General features: G+C 40.0%; 1 protein-coding gene across 4 annotated transcripts in view; it reads left to right on the top strand.

The window, feature by feature from the left end:
- me3.L (malic enzyme 3, NADP(+)-dependent, mitochondrial L homeolog) overlaps positions 1-17,191 on the top strand; it is a 127,354-nt gene that overhangs the window by 95,092 nt on the left and 15,071 nt on the right.

The following is a 17,191-nucleotide window of genomic DNA, read 5'->3' as shown; positions in this document are numbered from 1 at the left end:
ATTACACAATGTCTGCTTTATTCATTGGTTTATCCAGGGGTGTAACTACAGATGAAGCACACCCTGCGGGGCCCCATGAGGCCCTAATTCATATACAGTTTCAATAAATATTGGTAAAACAGGTCAACCTCTAGACATTTTGGGGGCCTGAAAAATAATTTGCTGTGGGGTCCAGTAATATCTAGTTACGGCACTGTGTTTATCCCTGGATTACCCCTTGTTAAAATTATAATAGATATATTGGGGCAGTAAAACAAAGAACTGCTTTCTATAACAACATAGATATGCATGTCTCCAGCAGGAAGTGACATCATGGTATCTTAGCAACACACATAAACGCTATGTTACACCATATTCTGTCATCAAGCTCCCTGTTGCTTGATTAAGATCTTAAACGTGAACACAGAGCGCTGTAAAACTAATCACACTATGCATAGAAACAGATACAGGTCATAATCTCTGTTTAATCCTTCTGGTGCTTATGATTGTACTTTATGTATCCACCAAACCTCTCTCTGAACTAAGCCCCTGATTCCCTCCATATTTGAGGGTTGGAATTCCTTCCAAACCCATCATTTCCATTGGTCTTCTTTATGACCCATATCCAAAGAATGTTTTGATACTGGAAACTTGGCATTCCGTAGGTAAATAGAGGATTTATGTTGAGATGACTTGACTATCTGGGTCGTCACCATTACATATATAATTCCACATGGGAAAGTCAAAGGGGTTATTTATTAAAGTCTGAATGCCAAAAACTCCAAAAATATGAGTCTTTTTTTACTACAAAATCCAAATTTTTAGTGGGAAAAAAAACCTTAACATTTTTCGATATTTATTATACCCCGAGGGAGAAAAAAGTCCAAATCCGAAGACACTCCATCTCAAACATGCCGAGGTTGTATATGAGTCAATGGGAGAAGTCCCGATCCTATTTGGAAGTTTCTGTGGTCTTGCACTGGAATTAACCCGAAATAGTCGGATTTTCTGAAATCTGAAGAATTCTGGCTTTTCGGGAAAAAGCCCGAAAAAATCGTCCGATTCGGGAAAAATGGTACAATTCGGAATGTCACTTGACTTTTTTCTTATAATAACTAAGGTCCAATTGTGGATTCTAGTTTGGACAGACTTTTTTAATTAAAATAATCAGAAAAATTCAGATTTTGATAAATAAGGCCCTTAACCCTTTAACTGCCAAGAACGTAGCTCCTACGTTCTTTGAAAAAAGGCTTTAAGTGCCAAGAACGTAGGAGCTACGTTCTTTACTAAAACAGCTCTCTCTCTGCACACACTGCAAAATCAGCGTGCAGAGAGGAGCAGCTAGCAGCAGAACCCCCTAGGCAACGAGCTTACCTGAAAAAGATCGGCGATCCTCCACTCCAGAGTCGCAGAGAGACGCAGCAACAGCAGCAACCGATTCAGCAGCTTCCATGTCCCAAGCATCAGCACAGCACATGTTCCTGCTCCGCCCACGCACTTCCTGGTGCTGTGACTCAGCGTGTTTCAACTGAAAAGCACTGAAAAGGACTCCTCTTCATCTAGATTTGGTAAGTGCCCCTTATTTTACTTATTTACAGGTATTTACAGGTATTTACAGGCATTTACAGGCATTTACATATACACAGTACACATACTAGTAAAAGTAGTTTTTTTTTTTTTTTTGATTTTCTGATTTTTTTGATTTTTCAAACTTTTGCACATATATTACATACTCAAATACATATATGCAAATATTTATACACTTTTAGAGCTGTACATCCATGCATACACAAACACACACTTATAGGGGTTTTTTTTTTGTTTTTTTAGTTCATTTTCTAAGTTTCCCTTATGTTATTTCCCTAAAAACTTTAGATTTCACAGCATGACTACTGGATCAAGCATTCTGACCTCTAACCACGCTGTCGGATCAGTTATTTTGTTATTTCGTTGATTTTTCCTAATTGTATTTGCTTTTTTGTGATTTTATTGCAGTTTTATGCTTGCATTGTTTTTCCTTATGTAATGTTTTAGCCTCATTTACACTTTGATAATTTGGGATAGAAACATATTTTTAGCAACTCTGTGTTCGTCAGAATGTGTACTTTCCAAAAATATATGGTTTTGGGGGGTCTTTGTACTGTTAGGGGGTCTTACGGCACATTATATTCAGTCAGAGTGCTATGTTCACAGGAGGCGAATTGACGGCTGAGAAAATTCTTATGCACTGTTTTTATTTGGGGTCCGCACGTGCCCACCTGCTTTGGTTTATCTATGCATATTGGGCATCAAACTGTTCAGTAGACCCTTAGTGTCAATATTTATGGTGTTTTCCTAATTGTATGTAAGAAATTGGGTGAGATAAATGCGACCAACTGCAATATTTTTAGGCGATTTTCAGAAATGTCATAAAAACCGCTGCCTTTAGCATAGTATTGCAGTATGTAAGTTTGGAGTAGAAAGACAATTATAGCAAATTTTTATTTAGCAGAATGTGTACTTTCCAAAAATATATGGTTTTGGGGGGTCTTCGTACTGTTAGGGGGTCTTACGGCACATTACATGGAGTCAGAGTGCTATCTTCACAGAAGGCGAATTGACAGCCGAGAAAATTCTTAAGCACTATTTTCATTTGGGGTCCGCACGTGCCCACCTGCTTTGGTATATCTATGCATATTGGGCATCAAACTGTTCAGTAGACCCTTGGTGTCAATATTTATGGTGTTTTCTAATTGTATGTAAGAAATTGGGTGAGATAAATGTGACCAACTGCAATATTTTTAGGCGATTTTCAGAAATGTCATAAAAACCGCTGCCTTTAGCATAGTATTGTAGTATGTAAGTTTGGAGTAGAAAGACAATTATAGCAAATTTTTATTTAGCAGAATGTGTACTTTCCAAAAATATATGGTTTTGGGGGGTCTTCGTACTGTTAGGGGGTCTTACGGCACATTACATGGAGTCAGAGTGCTATCTTCACAGAAGGCGAATTGACAGCCGAGAAAATTCTTAAGCACTATTTTCATTTGGGGTCCGCACGTGCCCACCTGCTTTGGTATATCTATGCATATTGGGCATCAAACTGTTCAGTAGACCCTTGGAGTCAATATTTAGGGTGTTTTCTAATTGTATCTAAGAAATTGGGTGAGGTAAATGCGACCAACTGCAATATTTTTTGGTGATTTTCAGAAATATCATATAAACCACTGCCTTTAGCGTTGCTTTGCAGTATGTACATTTGGAGCAGAAAGATAGTTTTAGCAAATTTTTATTCGGCACAAGGTGTACTTTCCAAAAATATATGGTTTTGGGGGGTCTTCGTACTGTTAGGGGGTCTTACGGCACATTATATGGAGTCAGAGTGCTATCTTCACAGAAGGCGAATTGACAGCGAGGAAATTCTTAAGCACGATTTTCATTTGGGGTCCGCACGTGCCCACCTGCTTTGGTATATTTATGCATATTGGGCATCAAACTGTTCAGTAGACCCTTAGCGTCAATATTTATGGTGTTTTCTAATTGTATATAAGAAATTGGGTGAGATAAATGCGACCAACTGCAATATTTCTAGGAGATTTTCAGAAATATCATAAAAACCACTGCCTTTAGCGTTGCTTTGCAGTATGTACGTTTGGAGTAGAAAGACAGTTTTAGCAAATTTTTATTCGGCAGAAGGTGTACTTTCCAAAAATATATGGTTTTCTGGGGTGAACCTAGTTTTTTGTACCTTTGCCTGTTGCAAAATGCTGTATATGTGCTGGTTATGCAGTATCTGGAATTACAGAACTCGTATGGGGTGTCTTCTTTCTGGGGCCCCTATACGCCACATACTTAGGGGTACCTATGCATATTGGGTATCAAACTGTTCAGCGTACCCCAGACTTTCATGTTTAGGGAGTTTTATATTGCTATATATTGATATGTAGGAGATACAATGCTTTAGAGTTGGAGTATTGAGGAGATTTTTGTATATGTCATAAAAATTGCGAAATGTAGGAAAGCTTTGCGGCTTGGTACTTTGGAGTAGAAAATCGTGCCTACCCATTTTAGATTTGTCAGAATGTGTACTTTCCAAAAACATATGGTTTTCTGGGGTGAACATAAATTTTTGTACTTTTGCCCCTTGAAAAATGCTGTAAATGTGCTGATTTTGCAGTATTTGGAATTACAGAACTGTCTTCGTTCTATGGCCCCTATATGCCATATACTTATGTGTACCTATGCATATTGGGCATCAAATTGTTCAGCAGACCCTTGGCTTTCATATTTAGGGTGCTTTTTCTTGGTATAATAATGATATGTGGGAGATACGATGCTTCAGAGTTGCAATATTGAGGTGATTTTCTGTAATGTCATAAAAATTGCCAAATGTAGGAAGCTTTACGGCTTGGTACTTTGGAGTAGAAAGACGTGCATACCCATATTAGATTCGTCAGAATGTGTACTTTCCAAAAACATATGGTTTTCTGGGGTGAACATACATTTTTGTACTTTTGCCCCTTGAAAAATGCTGTAAATGTGGTGATTTTGCAGTATCTGGAATTCCAGAACTGATAACTCGTATGGGGTGTCTTCGTTCTGGGGCCCCTATACGCCACATACTTAGGTGCACCTATGCATATTGGGCATCAAACTGTTCAGCGGACCCTGGGCTTTCATGTTTAGGGAGGTTTATCTTGGTATATAATGATATGTGTGAGATACGATGCTTCAGGGTTGCAATATTGAGGTGATTTTCTGTAATGTCATAAAAATTGCCAAATGTAGGAAAGCTTTACGGCTTGGTACTTTGGAGTAGAAAGATGTGCATACCCATATTAGATTCGTCGGAATGTGTACTTTCCAAAAACATATGGTTTTCTGGGGTGAACATACATTTTTGTACTTTTGCCCCTTGAAAAATGCTGTAAATGTGCTTATTTTGCAGTATCTGGAATTCCAGAACTGATAACTCGTATGGGGTGTCTTCGTTCTGGGGCCCCTATACTCCACATACTTAGGTGCACCTATGCATATTGGGCATCAAACTGTTCAGCGGACCCTGGGCTTTCATGTTTAGGGAGTTTTATCTTGGTATATAATGATATGTGGGAGATACGATGCTTCAGAGTTGCAATATTGATGTGATTTTCGGCAATGTCATAAAAATTTCGAAATGTAGGAAAGCTTTGTGGATTGGTACTTTGGAGTAGAAAGACGTGCATACCCATATTAGATTCGTGAGAATGTGTACTTTCCAAAAACATATGGTTTTCTGGGGTGAACATACATTTTTGTACTTTTGCCCCTTGAAAAATGCTGTAAATGTGCTTATTTTGCAGTATCTGGAATTCCAGAACTGATAACTCGTATGGGGTGTCTTCGTTCTGGGGCCCCTATACTCCACATACTTAGGTGCACCTATGCATATTGGGCATCAAACTGTTCAGCGGACCCTGGGCTTTCATGTTTAGGGAGTTTTATCTTGGTATGTAATGATATGTGGGAGATACGATGCTTCAGAGTTGCAATATTGAGGTGATTTTCTGTAATGTCATAAAATTGCCAAATGTAGGAAAGCTTTGCGGCTTGGTACTTTGGAGTAGAAAGACGTGCATACCCATATTAGATTCGTCAGAATGTGTACTTTCCAAAACATATGGTTTTCTGGGGTGAACATACATTTTTGTACTTTTGCCCCTTGAAAATGCTGTAAATGTGCTTATTTTGCAGTATCTGGAATTCCAGAACTGATAACTCGTATGGGGTGTCTTCGTTCTGGGGCCCCTATACTCCACATACTTAGGTGCACCTATGCATATTGGGCATCAAACTGTTCAGCGGACCCTGGGCTTTCATGTTTAGGGAGTTTTATCTTGGTATGTAATGATATGTGGGAGATACGATGCTTCAGAGTTGCAATATTGAGGTGATTTTCTGTAATGTCATAAAAATTGCCAAATGTAGGAAAGCTTTGCGGCTTGGTACTTTGGAGTAGAAAGACGTGCATACCCATATTAGATTCGTCAGAATGTGTACTTTCCAAAAACATATGGTTTTCTGGGGTGAACATACATTTTTGTACTTTTGCCCCTTGAAAAATGCTGTAAATGTGCTTATTTTGCAGTATCTGGAATTCCAGAACTGATAACTCGTATGGGGTGTCTTCGTTCTGGGGCCCCTATACTCCACATACTTAGGTGCACCTATGCATATTGGGCATCAAACTGTTCAGCGGACCCTGGGCTTTCATGTTTAGGGAGTTTTATCTTGGTATGTAATGATATGTGGGAGATACGATGCTTCAGAGTTGCAATATTGAGGTGATTTTCTGTAATGTCATAAAAATTGCCAAATGTAGGAAAGCTTTGCGGCTTGGTACTTTGGAGTAGAAAGACGTGCATACCCATATTAGATTCGTCAGAATGTGTACTTTCCAAAAACATATGGTTTTCTGGGGTGAACATACATTTTTTGTACTTTTGCCCCTTGAAAAATGATGTAAATGTGCGGATTTTGCAGTATCTGGAATTCCAGAACTGATAACTCATATGGGGTGTCTTCGTTCTGGGGCCCCTATACTCCACATATTTAGGTGCACCTATGCATATTGGGCATCAAACTGTTCAGCGGACCCTGGGCTTTCATATTTGGGGTGTTGTATCTTGGTATATAATGATATGTGGGAGATACAATGCTGTAGACTGGACACTTTGAGGTCATTTTTTCAAAAATGTAACACATTTTTATAAAAACTGCTAACTTTAGGAAAGAATTGCAACTTGGTAGTTTGGAGTACAAATATATATTTACCCATTTTGAACTCGTTGGAATCTGTTCTTTCCAATGAGGGGTAGTTTTTTAGGGTAAACCTACTGTAAGTGGAATGTTTGGCCTTGAAATCAGATGTATGCTGTTTTGTGGAGCGGTGCTTTGGAAATTTGGTAGTTTACTGCTTCAGAGTTTTCAACTATCGAAGTGAGAAATCTCCATAAAATTATATATATTTGGTATTGGTTTGTTCGGGAGACACAGAACTTTCCAAATCTGCCATGTTCTCATGCATAAAATAAATTATGCTTCTGATATATGCGTTTGTATCATGTGAAACTGTTTTTTTTTGGTTTTTTTATACACTTAGAAGCCCATATCTTTTTACAGGACTGGAATGACAACTAAATTCTAGCATATTTTGAAAGCTTAGGTTGTCCTGAAAAAAACAATATCTTGTTTTCATGGGTAAACTAAAAGACCCCCCCAGGAAAGTCCCCTAAAGTGAAAGAGCAAAAAATGTTCAAAAACGGTCTGGCAATAGAAGTTCCAACTTGGCCAAATTGGCTGGCAGCGAAAGGGTTAAGGGCATGTTTACTAACATTGGAGATAAATATCTGGAGATATTTCTGGAGCTGTTGCCTATAGCAACAATAAGATCGTTGCTTTTGTTTATTAACTTGTTGGTGGCTGTTTGGTTGCCATGGGCAACTTCTCCAGCAATCGCTCCAGATATTTATCTCCAATGTTAGTAAACATTTACATAGTTACATAGTTAAATTGGGTTGAAAAAAGACAAAGTCCATCAAGTTCAACCCCTCCAAATGAAAACCCAGCCCCATACATACACCCATCCCTACTTTTAACTAAATTCTATATACCCATACCTATACTAACTATAGAGCTTAGTATCACAATAGCCTTTGATATTATGTCTGTCCAAGAAATCATCCAAGTCCCTCTTATAGTCATTAACTGAATCAGCATCACAACATCACCCGGCAGTGCATTCCCCAACCTCACTGTCCTGACTGTGAAGAACCCCCTACGTTGCTTCAAATGAAAGTTCTTTTCTTCTAGTCTAAAGGGGAGGCCTCTGGTACGGTGATCCACTTTATGGGTAAAAAGGTCCCCTGCTATTTGTCTATAATGTCCTCTAATGTACTTGTAAAGTCTAATCATGTCCCCTCGCAAGCGCCTTTTTTCCAGAGAAAACAACCCCAACCTTGACAGTCTCCCCTCATAATTTAAGTCTTCCCTCCCTCTAACCAGTTTAGTTGCACTTAGTCTCTGCACTCTCTCCAGCTCATTTATATCCCTCTTAAGGACTGGAGTCCAAAACTGCACTGCATACTCCAGATGAGGCCTCACCAGGGACCTATAAAGAGGCAGAATTATGTTTTCATCCCTTGAGTTAATGCCCTTTTTTATACAAGACAGAACTTTATTTGCTTTAGTAGTCACAGAATGGCACTGCCCAGAATTAGACAACTTGTTATCTACAAAAACCCCAAGATCCTTCTCATTTAAGGAAACTCCCAACACACTGCCAGAACCTCATTTTCCAGTTTGCTGCCCAGTTTCCCAACTTAGACAAATCACTGTGCAAAGTGACAGCATCCTGCATGGAACCTATAGTTCTGCACAATTTAGTATCATCTGCAAAAATAGAAACAGTACTTTCAATGCCCACCTCCAGGTCATTAATAAACAAGTTGAAAAGCAAGGGACCTAGTACAGAGCCCTGCGGTACTCCACTAACAACACTGGTCCAATTAGAAAATGTTCCATTTACCACCACTCTTTGTAGTCTATCTTTTAGCCAGTTCTCTATCCAGGTACAAATACTATGTTCCAGGCCAACATTCCTGATAACATGCCCCTAGTATGATGAAGAGAGTGACATTCTGAGACAATTTGCAAAAGGTTTTCATTTTTTATTATTTGTAGTTTTTGACTTATTTAGCTTTTTATTCATCAGCTCTCCAGTTTGTAATTTCAGCAATCTGGTTGCTAGGGTCCAAATTACCCTAGCAACCATGCAATGAATTGAATAAAACCAGGTTGATAATTTGCAACGACCCCTAAGCTTAGCTTCGCAAAAGCTGCTCAGAGCCCACTGAGCATGTGAGTGTCACAGACACTTTCCAAGATGGTGACCCCCTGTGACAAGTTTGAAGTCCTGGATCATTGCTGCTATTGACAAGCTGAAACTTTAGCTTTGTGCAATAAGTTCACTATATAAAATATGGCATTTTTAGCCACATTCATTTATAGGGTTATGTTCTCCTTTAATGGGATTCGAACCCTGTCTTCTATTTAATGGGAATCACACCCTGGTCTTTCCGTTTTCCACAATGCTCCAAATAACAGAAAGGATGTCTCCCATAGACTCCATTTTATCCAAATAATCCAGATTTTTAAAATGATTTCCTTTTTCTCTATAATAATAAAACAGTAGCTTGTACTTGATTCCAACTAAAATATAATTAATCCTTATTGGAAGCAAAACCAGCCTATTGGGTTTATTTAATGTTTACATGATTTTCTAGTAGACTTAAGGTATGAAGATCCAAATTATGGAAAGATCCCTTATGAGCATTCTGGATAACAAGTCCCATACCTGTAGATCACTCACAATTCTGTCAACCCAGTTCTATTCAGGTTGCTGTATATTGTGCTTTGATGAACTGAATATACTTTTTTGCTGTATAAAAAATTGAGTGGCCCCTTTTCTTGTTTAAAAAAATATTTTATATATGTAAGGCTGTGCACCAACCATAGTTTTTTCTAAGGCAAGCACTGCCATAAGTTTGTTTATATATATAATTATAGTAATAATGTTATTTTATTAATTGGAATGGACAATGTAAACCTTCAGGTTCAAAACATGAAACATGTATTTTCTTGGCTGTAGCTAAAATAATACTGCCACCTAGTGGTGATAAGATACATTTTAATCAGTACAACGAGCTGCTTAGAATTTTGAAGGATGTTAAAAATCATTATTCCCCAATTAAGCTGGCCATAGACGCAAAGATCTGATCGTACGAATCGAGGATTCGTACAATTTTCGGACCGTGTGTGGAGAGTCCCGACATTTTTCGTCTGGTGGAGATCGGTCGTTTGGTCGATCGGACAGGTTAAAAGATTTCTGTCGGCTGCCGATAATATCTCTGCGTGTATCGCCGATCATACGATTTTCAGAGGAAGACGGTCACCAGCTTTGTCGGACATAGATATCGTACGATTGCTGTCAGGGGCAGAACATCGGCTGATCTGTTCTTTTACTACTTTATTTGATCTGAATGGTTAGTGGCAGGTCGGGAGATGGGGAAGTCCGATCGTACGTTGATTCCTACGATCGGATCTTTGAGTCTGTGGCCAACTTTAGAGCCACGAGGTGCTGATATTTATGCAGAATCTAATCCCTTTGCTGGGGGTTGCTTAGAAAGATTTCTTGGGCATTTTCATGATGAGGAAATTAAAGGGACATTTTTTTTAGAGTTATGGGGCTGGGCTTAAAGAGGTTTTAGAGTGGCTAATTCAAACAATTTTGCAATTTTCATACACGCGACTATTTTGTCCAAATGCATTAAAGTCAATGGCAGTCAGAATAATTTTGACGCGCAGCAATTTTTAAGCGTGCCACAATTTTTTTGTTGCAGCAAATTTTCGGCCATAAATCCATGTCTGCCAAATAAGTCAGCACATCACTAATTATTTGCCTTCTTTTTCGGACTCTTTCTAACTTTTAAATGGGGGTCAGCCTGTAAGGCTACAAATGTATTGTTATGGCTACTTTTTATTACTCATCTTTCTATTCAGGCCTCTCCTATTTATATTCCAGTCTCTTATTCATAGTTTGGATCCTAGCAACCAGATGGCTGAAATTGCAAACTGGAGAGCTGCTGAATAAAAAACTAAATAATTCAAAAACCACAAATAATAAAAAATGAAAACCAATTGCATATTGTTGTAGAATATCACGTCTACATCATAATGAAAGTTAACTCCAAGGGGGAACAACCCTTTCAGTCTCCATTCTCCATAAAGTGTCTAGTGTCTTTGGGTCAGAGCTCAGCCTTCAAGTAGCTGTAAATAATAACAGACATTATTTGAAGTTATCGTCTTAAACCACTGGAGGACCCCCTTCCCCATGGCTGAGATTCTAATACCATTTAATTGGTTGTATACGAGCAGACTGAAGAACCAAAATACTCTTAACAAATTGTGCCAAGACTTTAGGGTCAGTAGATTTAATTCAAAAAGAGGAATATTTCACAGCTTCATCTGCTGTTAAAGGTGAACCAAATGTATTTTATATGTTAGTACCGCTGGAGAGACCTCCCCCCTTCTCAATCCTCACCACTGCCCCGTTTGCCATACCTGTTTCAAAAATAGCAGCTTAGCACAGATGGATTAATCTTCCATTCCAAGTGATTGCTGACATGGAAAATGCACATCCAGGTCAGTTCAACTGTCCATGAACCTGGAACGAAGGGAAGATAAAGGGGTTCAAGATGGTGCCCACCAACCCCACGGTGCTTTTTTTATGGAACAGGTAAGTGGTGCGGTTCAGGAAGGAGTCTCCAGGGGTATTAATTTTTTATAAATTATTTTGTTCTACTTTAAATTGCTCATATTTTAGTATAGCATAATACAGTAACATAGTAAGTTAGGTTGAAAAAAGACACACGTCTATCAAGTTTAACCTTAAGTCTGTTTATAACCTGCCTAACTGCCAGTTGATCCAGAGGAAGGCAAAAATCCCATTTAAAGGAGAAGTCAACCCTTTAAGAAAAAACCCGTACCCCACCCCACGGAGACCCCCTCCCTCCTCCCCCCAGGCTAACTGCCCACCCCCCCCAGGAAATGCCCCATACTTTATCCTTACCCCTTGGCACAGATTGTGGCATTGGAGTTCTATGCAGCCATCTTCTGGGTCTTCGGCAAGCTGAGTGGGAGATCGGAATGTTGGCGCATGCGCAGTTAGAGCAATTTGCAGATTTGTGACAACTGCGAATGCGCCGAAACTCACGAAAATTGCCGAAGCGCTGGAAGAAGACACGACACCCGGAAGATGGCTGCGCGGAAGTCCAATACCACAATCGGTGCCGAGGGGTAAGTATAAAGTATGGGGCATTTCCCCCAGAGGGGCAGTTAGGCTGGGGGGAGGAGGGAGGGGGGGTCTCCGTGGGGTGGGGGTACGGGGTTTTCTCTTAAAGGGTTGACTTCTCCTTGAAAGCCTCTCCAATTTGCCTTAGAGAAAAATTCCTTCCTGACTCCAAGATGGATCAACTACTCTGAGTTATCTCTTATAACCCTGTATTGGAAAATAGCTCATAGTACAAGTTGATCCAGGGACTGGTCCGATTGCATCTTGGAGTCAGGAAGGAATTTTTCCCCCCTCTGAGGCAAATTGGAGAGGCATCAAATGAAGTTGTTTTTAAAGTAAAGTACAGATAATTTGCTGTTAAACTCCCCTCCTCATAGTTCTAGGGTTCAATCCTTAGGGCAATGTCTTGAAGACCCTTTTGAGTTCACCCCATGATTTTTAGAGGTTCCTCCAGCACTTAAATCATATACCCACCATCAGGCCGGTTACAAGCTAACTTGTTGCTATGAGTTGTTACTGGACTTTGCCAGGTTACAGAGATACAAATTCATTTCTATTGAGTCATTTTCTTACTATGAAGTCCAAGTGCCCTTTTTAAGGAATCTCAAAGATTTGGCATTTCCATATTTTACAGTATTTTTCCATCTACAAGATAATAGCCAGAACAATGCGACTTGTCTCTATCAGATCTGGTTCCAGGGGAGGCAGCAGATGGTCCCACAAATGCAATTCATTCTTTGGCCGTTACACATGGAAAAGGGGGAAAGCTCGGTGTTGTGCTCTGGGATTCATTTGTCTCTTCTGAAAACTTTATTATTTATCAGTTGCCATAACAAAGCATTGTCCTGCTGCCAATTAATCACGTGTATAATGCAATCTGTTGCCTTTAACATAAACCAGGTTTGGCTAGCGGAGACCCCCCTCAGGCACTTTCTCTGACATACATTGTAGTTGTGTTTATTGTACTCAACACATTCCGTCAGATTAATCGTCTTTATCTTTGGAAATGAATTAGAACGGATCATTGGGAGCCCTGCAGATAACAGACGCTGCACAGTTCAGTTGGGTGATTGGGAATAGAATGAAGCAAATAGAAGATGTGTATTTATCCACAGATATTTTAAAGAGGTGGTTCACCTTTAATTTAACGTTTAGTATTTTATAGAATGGCTCATTCTGAGCAACTTTTCAATTGGTCTTCATTTTTCTTTTTCATAGTCTTTGAAGGGTCACTGTTCTGTAAGGCTACACATTTATTGTTATTGCTGCTTTTTATTACTCCTCTTTCTATGCAGGCCTCTCCTATTCATATCCCAGTGTCTTATTCAAATCAGTGCGTAGTTGCTAGGGGAATTTGTAGGGATGCACCGAATCCACTATTTGGATTCGGCCGAACCCTCGAATCCTTTCTGAAAGATTCGGCCAAATACCGAACCGAATCCGAAACCTAATTTGCATATGCAATTTAGGGGTGGGAAGGGGGAAAAATGTTTTACTTCCTTGTTTTGTGACGAAAAGTCATGCGATATCTCCCCACCCCTCATTTGCATATGCAAATTAGGATTCGGTTCGGCCGGGCAGAAGGATTCGGCCGAATTCTGTTGAAAAAGGCCAAATCCTGGCCGAATCCCGAACCGAATCCTGGATTTTGTGCATCCCTAGTAATTTGGACCCTAGCAACCAGATGGCTGAAATTGCAAACTGGAAAGCTGTTGAATAAAAAAGGTAAATAACTCCAAAAAAAACAAAAAATAAAAAATAAAAACCAAATGCAAATTTTTACTGAACCTAATCTCATATTGATTCATTAAATGTGATTGACAGTGGTCCCCAGCCATTTTTACCCATGAGTCACACTGAAATATAAAAAGAGCTGGGGAGCAACATAAGCGTGAAAAAGTTCCTGGGTGGCAAATAAGTGCTTTGCTTGGTTATTCAGTAGCCCTATATGCACAGGCAGCCTACAGGAGACTGTTTGGCAGTACACATGGTTTTTATACAACCAAAACTTGCCTCCAAGCCTGGAATTCAAAAATAAGCTCCTGCTTTGAGGCCACTGGGAGCAACATCCGAGGGACTGGTGAGGAACATGTTGCTCACGAGCCACTGGTTGTAAAATCACTACTCTAGAGGACTCTTCTATCAGCTCAGTGTCAGTAACAGTACTGACTCACATGGCGTTGTTTTTATTGCGCTTCTGACAGTGTTGTCATTGAAGGAGAAACTCTTTTATCAGCTCAGTGTCGGTAACAACACAGAGTCTGAATTACATTGTGTCGTCTTAGGCGCCGGGCATTGCTCTGATAGGAGGAGAAACTCTTTTATCTACTTAATACCAGTAACAGCACAGAACCTGATTTAAATTGTGTTTTAAGCTTCTGGCAGCACTCTGATTGGAGGAGAGACTCTTTTATCCTTTCAGTGTCAGTAACAACAGAGCCTCAATTACACTGTGTGTCTTCAGCATCTGGCAGTGTTCTGACTGGAGTAGAAACTGTTCTCTCTCCTTAATGTCAGTAACAGCACAGATTAGATTTGACTTCCTCTTTAATACACATAATTACTACATGGCAGCACAGAAACCAGTGCAATTAGCATCAGAATTGAATAATCAGCAAACCTGTAGCATCAGCTTATATTACAGGGGAAGCTCATTTTCTGCTGGATAATTAGTGACGAGCCCTAAGCTTAGCTTCTCAACAGCCAATCAGAGCCCACTGAGCATGTGAGTGTCACAGACACTTTCCAAGATGGTGACCCCCTGTGACAAGTTTGAAGTCCTGGATCATTGCTGCTATTGACAAGCTCAAACTTTAGCCTCGTGCAATAAGTTCACTATATAAAATATGTCATTATACATTTTTAAGGTTTAGTTCTCCTTTCAATGTGCTTCTGACATTAGTTCAGTTGGCATGATGTCAGTAATTGGATAAAGAATCTAAATCACTTAGTACATTGTAGCCGGAAATAGGGCTTTGCAGATCACAGATTTACAACTGGTAAAATAGGTAAAATAGACCAACTGCATAGCTGATCCTCTGCAGGCTGCCTCTTTTCTTGGCCACCCATCTTCTTTGCCTTTAAATACTTCAGATAATGGTATTTGAGCTGACCCATGTGACGGACCATAATGTCCTTTTCTGATCGCACATCACCATTACCAACACAAGATGCTAAGTGAAATACCCAGTTATTGGGGAAACTCGCTAATTCCATCCTTCTGTTGCCTAATTCTGCTAACAGCCAGGAGCCTTGTATATGGATGGGACTGAGCGAGTTCCCTGAACTGTACAAACAGGGCAAATGGACTGGATAATGATCCGTTATTTACTGATTGATGGCTGGTGGATTGTTAAGGGAAATTAAACTCAACAGCTGCATTGAGCTGAATAGCTTCCAATAGCATGTAAACGTTTCTCTAACCATTTATTTCTAGTTTTGGGGGATGTTCAGATGAATGCAGCACAGTAACTGTAAAGAAAATTGCCCCTTTTTCCTTACATTATCTGTCATTTTTCAGCAGCTCTTAGCAAAAATAATGACCCATTGCTTATTTTCTGCATAAAAGGGCTCATTTGCTATGGACAGAGGGCTGGAGTGCTAAGAGGTGCAAAATTGCCCACTTCAGAGGTCATAGCAAGTGCCTCTGGGTTCTCTTATAGATGTAGAGCATTGTCTGATGCTAATTACCTGCACTTATTTAATGATGTACAGGGTAGAGGGATTCCAGGGGTACTCCTGCCCCTCCAGTATGCAGTGCTGCTTTTGCTAGGGGGCTGCATAGGGCCACCATCAGAAATCACAGGGCCCCGTACAACAAAACTTTCGGGGGCCCCGTCCACCCTGGCCCCAAGTCCCACCCCATATCCCACCCACTCCACACCACAGTTAAAAGACCACACAGACATCAGTGCTAAAAAAGGTAACCCCCACACACACAAGTTATAAAAAGCTATTAATGGTCAGGGCCCCCTTATAAGAAAAAAAAACCTGTGCAGCCAGGGCCCCTCATAAAAGTTTTTTTTTATAAAATTGGTGGTCAGGCCCCCCTTACAAATTAAAAAAAAAATTGGTGACCAGTGCCCCCCTATAAGTTAAAAAAAAAAAACATTGGTGCCAGGGCCCACCATAAAAGTTCAGTAGACTTGAACTCGTGGCTTCAGAACTTCAATTTCAGCTGTTTTTGTGACTTTGGGTCTTCGTCGCTTCAGGACTTCAATTTTGTCTGTTTTCATGACTTGGGGTCTTGTGCCCCCCCTGATGGTGGCCCTGCGGCTGCACATGGGGGTGACATGAGCTTTCTGCTGACAGAACGGAACAAGTAGTTCCCGGGCCAGGGTGCAGGCCATGCATCCGGGCCTCCCACCCCCCTCCATTTTTTTTAGGGCTTTGCGCCTGCTCGATGTGCCCTGAGGGGGTACGGACCCTGGTGCAATTGTACCCCCAGTAGTTCCATCCCTGCGCTGACTCCCAAATTAGTCAACTTAATGATGTGGCCCTAGCCTAAAAGTACATGTTATATTTACCTAAAGAGCTTCATTAAACAGTGACCATGCTTGTATGCACTTATACATGAACTATTTGGCGTGATTTATGTTTCCATGTGTAGGGTTTTCTGTCCCAAGTTATTTCTCTGTACTGACTAAAGTTCTCTGAATACACTGGGGCTAAGACTATATAAAAGGAGACCTGCCACCATTTGATATATTTCCAAATTCTTTTCTATTCTGTATAAAGTTTATTTACACTATATACAGGTATGGAATCCGTTATCCGGAAACTCGTTATATAGAAAGCTCTGAATTACGGAAAGGCCGTCTCCCATAAACTCCATTTGATCCAAATAATCCAGTTTTTTTAAAAGTTATTTCCTTTTTCTGTGTAATAATAAAACAGCAGCTTGTACTTGATATAATTAATACTTATTGGAAGCAAAATCAGCCTATTGGGTTTGTTTAATGTTTAAATGATTTTCTAGTAGACTTAAAGGGATCCTGTCATCGGAAAACATGTTTTTTTCAAAACGCACTAGTTAATAGTGCTACTCCAGCAGAATTCTGCACTGAAATCCATTTTTCAAAAGAGCAAACAGATTTTTTTTATATTCAGTTTTGAAATCTGACATGGGGCTAGACATTTTGTCAATTTCCCAGCTGCCCCTGGTCATGTGACTTGTGCCTGCACTTTAGGAGAGAAATGCTTTCTGGCAGGCTGCTGTTTTTCCTTCTCAATGTAACTGAATGTGTCTCAGTGGGACATGGGTTTTTACTATTGAGTGTTGTTCTTAGATCTACTAGGCAGCTGTTATCTTGTGTTAGGGAGCTGTTATCTGGTTACCTTCCC

The sequence above is a fragment of the Xenopus laevis genome, chromosome 2L (genome assembly GCF_017654675.1).
Source record: "Xenopus laevis strain J_2021 chromosome 2L, Xenopus_laevis_v10.1, whole genome shotgun sequence".
In the NCBI taxonomy this organism is placed as follows: Eukaryota; Metazoa; Chordata; class Amphibia; order Anura; family Pipidae; genus Xenopus; species Xenopus laevis.
This window is presented reverse-complemented; position numbering and strand designations above follow the sequence as displayed.